A 6,000-nucleotide genomic window follows, 5' to 3' on the forward strand; every position below is an offset into this window, starting at 1 on the left:
GGTTGGATACTTGATGTGAGCTACTACCGGTGGAGCCCACACGAGGACAGCGAACGAATAGTGTCTCGAAGCTAGCGTCGGCCGCTGATTGGTTTGATTGGAACAGGACTGCCACCATTCCTCTGTCTTTTTTATTTTATTCAAGAAAACTGGAAAGATTGCATGGTAGACGAGTATGGTTTTGGGACTTCCATTGACACTGCAATTTGTAGCGGTCGGAATCAAAATACAAGGCAACAACCCACAGTTTACTGACGCATTGGTGGCAACAGGTAATGTGGCCCATATGGATAGGTTCAATGCAGGGAGAACAGTCAACTTCCTTCGAATTCTAAGAGGAACAGTCAACTTCCTTCTAGTCCCAAAAGGAGGAAGATTCAACATTTCAACGCCAGGAGCAAGAGAGTCTTATTAAGATAAGCAACAACACCGACATAAGTGTAGGGACGGTGGTGGGTTGAGTAAGGTGTGGGTAGATTAACTGTCCACCCTAGAAAATTTATCAAACATGTCAAATTTTATATCTGCATAGAGCATTTTGCATATATACCCGTGCAAGTTGGGTAAGATACGTGTGGGTTAGAGCGCCAATAGAATAGATAGAATCCATTATATTTCAAGCATCAATGGCAAAGCAACATACCCAAATATACACCCGTCGGTAGAAATGGCACTCATACTCGCACCCCACGGTGAAATTTCTATATTCACACCCATCAGGTGCAATACCCTTGGGTAGGGTTGTCGTCGCTGTGGGTGTCATGCTAGTCTCTGGTAGCATTTGTATTTCATCTAGAAACATGAATATAGTGTGCTAGGTCAAGATTAACATCGAATGGGTGTAACATGACTTGAACTTTTGTCTAGCATTTCCCTGAAGGGGACCGTGACGCCTAAGAGGGGAGGTGAATTAGGCAACTTAAAATTTTAACTCCTAAACTATGGCCGCTTTTTCTAACCTTAGCAAAACCTATGTAAAAGTTAAACTATCTAAATGAGTAACTACGATTTTGCTAGTATGTTGCTATCTCTACCGCAAAAGGAGTAAAGCAATCAATGTAAATACGGAAGCTAAAGAGCAAGGTAGAAATATGCAAACTCTCGTCGACGACTCCGGTATTTTTACCGAGGTATCGAGAAGCGCGCAAGCTTCCCCCTAGTCCTCGTTGGAGCCCCTCGCAAGGGCCAAACTCCCGGTCGGGTAACTCCGTGGATAGCCTCGGGCCTTCCCCACGCGCAAGTGGGTCTCCGACGTGCCTTCCGGCAAGCCTCTCCCGGATGCTCCCCGCCATCTTCACTATCAAGCTTCCGACCGAAACGCCGTGGGCCTTGTTCCCTCCGGTACACAGTGGCGGCCACACCATAAACGTGATTAGTGTGATCTCGCAAGACTACAAGCTCCTCTAATGTACAATAATGGTGCGCGCAAGCACCGAGTGGTAAGAGGTATGCTAACCTCACTAAACACTAGGCCTAAACCTAGAGCAAGCGCATAAACGGTGGTCTAATCAACCTAAGCATTTCACAAAACACCTACGCTAATCACCTAATAAAACACTAAGCATTATACAAGTGGAGATCACTAAAATGGTGTATCAACACCCTTGATATGTTTCCTCAGCTCCACACACCTCATTTGGCCGGTTCGGGTTGTATTTATAAGCCCCACTGAGAAAGTAGCCGTTGGGGACGAAGTCCCGCTTTTCTGCTACTGACCGGACGCTCGAGTCATCCTGATCGGACGTGTCCGGTCGTCCCGACCGTTGGAGCCGCGAACAACTGATTGAACGCTGCCAGCGTCCGGTCACTTGCCACCGGACACGTCCGGTCGTAAGTTCGCCGCTCTGGAACATCTCTGTACTCGATCGGACGCTGTTGTCCTGTGTCTAGTCGGTTTGCCGCCAGCGTCCGATCACTTGCTGAGTGTGTTACCGGACTGATGAACAGTGCCACCGGTGCGTCCGGTTGATTCACTTGTTCAGCGTCTGGTCACTGCTGCTGACGCCTGCTGTTGCCGAGCCAATGATCGGAGCGTCCGGTCACTTTCTTCCAGCGTCTGGTCTCTTCTGTGAGCTCGTTTCTTCGTAATCTTGCGTGCGGCTTGGTTCCTATCTTCATGCTTAGACTTTATTTGATATCTTGAGTCTTCTCTTATGCTCATAAGGTCTTACTTATGGTGTTGATCCTCAGATCATCACGTCGCCTTCGTCCAAGTCACGTCTTGTACCCTATTAAACTATAAAACAATCACTTGCAAATTTATTAGTCTAATTTGGTTGTGTTGGTCATCAAACACCAAAATCTAAAGTAAATAGGCCTAGAGTCCATTTTCCTTACACTCTCCCCCTTTTTGGTGATTGATGACAACACGACCAAAACAAGTAAATAATAAAAATTTTGAATTAAAAACCTATCTACTTGCTAGGATGCAATGCAAGGGGCAAGATATATGATGCTAAAAGATACTACTTGTAAGACTACATAAGTACTCATCTTGCCCTTGCAAATGTCCCCATGTGGTATTATGGATTTAAGCCTTGCTTCCTACAAATTCTCCCCATTATATAGGCTAATCCATAATCCACTATCCTCCCTTTCTCGAACCATCACTACAAATTAATGCTTGCTTTTGGTCCTCTAAATTCTTCCCCTTTGGAATCAAACACCAAAAAGGAAGACATTAGTAGCACAAGGGAGGGTCAAACTTTGTGATCCTTTGTGTTTAGAGTGAAATAGTTCACAAAATTTGACTCTCACATTATATAGACTGAGTTTCCCCTAAATATATGCATACATATGATAGAGGGCAAAGCATATGCATAATTGGCAAAGTATTGCACAAGGGAATTTAATCTATATAATGCATAGAGAAAGCATATAAATATGAAAATGACATCAACATGATGATATTGGTTTAGAAATACCATATGTGGAAACCAATTTGATTTCTACCACTTGCAATAGGTGGTGGATATTTGAAGTATGATGCTTAACTCCAGGGACTCCATTTTCCTTGCAATAAAACTACTACACATGATAAGCTTGAAAAGATGTTAGTCTCAAAGCATCCAACTTGTAGAGTAACCTCTTTCTAAATTTGTGCACACGAGTATAAAATACTTGTAGGAAACATGCATATTGATTTTAGAATAAAAAATACCACATGAAAGATGACATCACATAAACATGAGAGTCATTTTCGAAGGTGATATTCAGGAGAGATTATCTACAATTTGAACTTTGGCACATATTAGATGAACAATCAAAAGACAAGCTATGTGCCATGCTCTTTAACAATTTTAAACCATGTAGGTTTGCTCCAAGGGTTAAGAATAAAACCGAGCAAGCCTACCATAAGATATACCTAGTGTATGCATGACAAAAAGATGTAAGCATGCAAATGCAAACCTAGGCATAAAGAGTAACTAGATGCTTAAAGATACCAATTTGTAAGAAAGTTAAATCTAATACCAATTGAAGCAAATATAATCTAGTTACCTAACATGGGAAGGGGAATTTGGGTCCATAGTATTCACTAACCCACTTGGCAATGACTTTATCCATCATGATGCACCCCATGAAATGCATCCTTACTTTGCCAAGTCTCCAAATTCCCCGTTGTCCATCGGACTTCTCACTTCCCTTTCGGGATCCAAACCTTCTTGGTGCTCTTCATGTTGGAGATTATTTCCTTTGGCACCCAAAAGCGTTTGACCCCATTGTTGGCTTGCTTGTTCACCTTGATGGCCACCACCTTGTCATTTTTCTTTTTCTTCAAGAGATAAGGTGTGAAGGCCTTCTTGTCCACCTTGTTGGTGTAGGTATTGGAGAGCTTGCTGTTTGCTTTTTTCTCCTTCTTCTTTGCTCCTCCCCCATTCTTCACCTTGCACTCATAGGACTTGTGGCCTTCCTTGTGGCACACGTAGCAAACCACGATTTGTCCTTCATCAAGCTTCTTCACTCCCTTGACGATGTTATCTTGATGAAGTTAGGCTTGCTTCGCTGTGGTAGAACCTCCTAAATTATAGGGCCCACATGCAACTGTCACTGTCCAATGACCTCTGACGACTATGCATATGTTCCCGGTAACTTAAGAAGACTGTCGGGTGTCCATGGAGAACCCCAAATCATCCACAATTTCCGAGCAGGACCCCATTACAGAGTCATTGCAGTATTACAACATTTATTCAAATATCTACATCAGAGTAAATTAGCGGAAGTCTTACAATAACTTAGTTTACAAACCAGTTGTTTCAAAACTTACAAACTAAGTTCGATAAATATTACAAACCATAGTAGTGGAGTGGCATTAGTAACATAATACAAAACACACAATTAAAGTACCCTGCCCAAGGACTACACAATTACTTATCGTCATCGAATCGAACAACAGTCATGCAGCACGGTCCAAAACAGACCTACTCATGAGACTCACCTGCAATAAGGGTCAACGAACCCTGAGTACAAAAGTACTCAACAAGACTTAACCGAAATAAAACTGATAAGACTCAGGAATGCAGGCTTAGGGATTCAAAGTGTGGCTTTAGCAATAATCAAAGTTTTTTTGCGTAAAAGCTCTCTAACAAGATTCTTTATATCAACATTTTTATCATCAAAAAGATCATATACAAAGCTAACATGATCCGTATTGAGATCATAAAACTTCGTATCCAACACTTTCTCAAACCTTACTCAAGTTCTAGTTATTAAACTACAATGATGAACAGTGAGTTGAGCCTCCATAACCGACGAGCAACGACGATTCGAACCGATTAAACCCGCGAGGAAGAAAGGCAGCGAGCGGCGTTCCTCGGTGAAATCAGGCACCAAGGCTCAGTGAACTAGGTTTGCAAGGAGTAGGCGGAGCTAGGACAGGCTTTGCTGAGACGGTAAAGGCACTACGACGACGGCGCAAGCACGACGGAGCAACGACGGTGGCGACTAGAAAAACAGAGGAGGAGAAAGAAGAGAACGGCGACTGCGTAGGGGCTTAAAACATGACCAGGAAGCAAAGAGAAGCCACGCAGGAGCCTTCTCCACGCCAGCACAGAGCCGAAGGTGGCCACGGCGATGACCAGAACACAATAGAAGCTCGCCGTCGGTGAGATGGCTTCTGCGGTTACTGTTCACCAAAATTACAAAATTGCCACTCGATTTGAAACCCAAAATACTCCCAAATTTATATGGCAACTCAAAAATCTCCAAAAATAAAAGTTGTTCTAAATTCAAAGTTCTACAACTTTGATTCTATAACCATACCCAAATTCAGTCTACATTTTGAAATGCAAGTTTGAATTCAAAAGGGGGACATTTCAAGAATTTACGCCTTTTCAAATTACTTCAAATTTTATAAAACAACTTTGAAAACTCCAAAAACCAACTTTGTACATCTCGACAAGCTCTACACTTTTGATTTTAGTCTCAACCCCAAAATGTGCTTAGATTTTGAAATGGGGTTTCCAGGGTAAAATTAAATGTTGAAATCAGGGTTTTCGGAAATCCAATCCAACACAATTGTTTTGAAATTGATTCAAGCATCCAAGTCAACACATATAACATAAAAGTAAACTTATTTTAGTGAATGCATATCCAAGTTTTCACTAAGACCAAATGTTTTGCAATGCATATGATGGCATGGCAGGTTTTAGTACTTAAAACACCCGAGGTGTTACATTCGCCTTGCCTTTCACTTGAGTCAAGTCCTTGGTGAGGCGAGCTACTTCTTGCTTGAGTTGCTCATTCTCCTTTGTAACCTCTTGTGTGCATGTATCTATAACAACTTTCTCAACACAAACTTGATTGCACAAGGATGAGTATAAACATAAATCATTACAAGAAGTAGAGACATCTTTTTTAGACATATTAGAACTTTTCTTTTTAGATGCCTTGGTAGGGGTTGCACTAATGGCTTTAAGATTAGCAACTTTATTAGTTAGCACATCACAATATTTGCACATGGTTTCTATTTTATCAAGCAAACTTTTATAAGCATCTTGTGAG

This window comes from Miscanthus floridulus, chromosome 6, assembly GCF_019320115.1.
Source record: "Miscanthus floridulus cultivar M001 chromosome 6, ASM1932011v1, whole genome shotgun sequence".
Lineage (NCBI taxonomy): Eukaryota > Viridiplantae > Streptophyta > Magnoliopsida > Poales > Poaceae > Miscanthus > Miscanthus floridulus.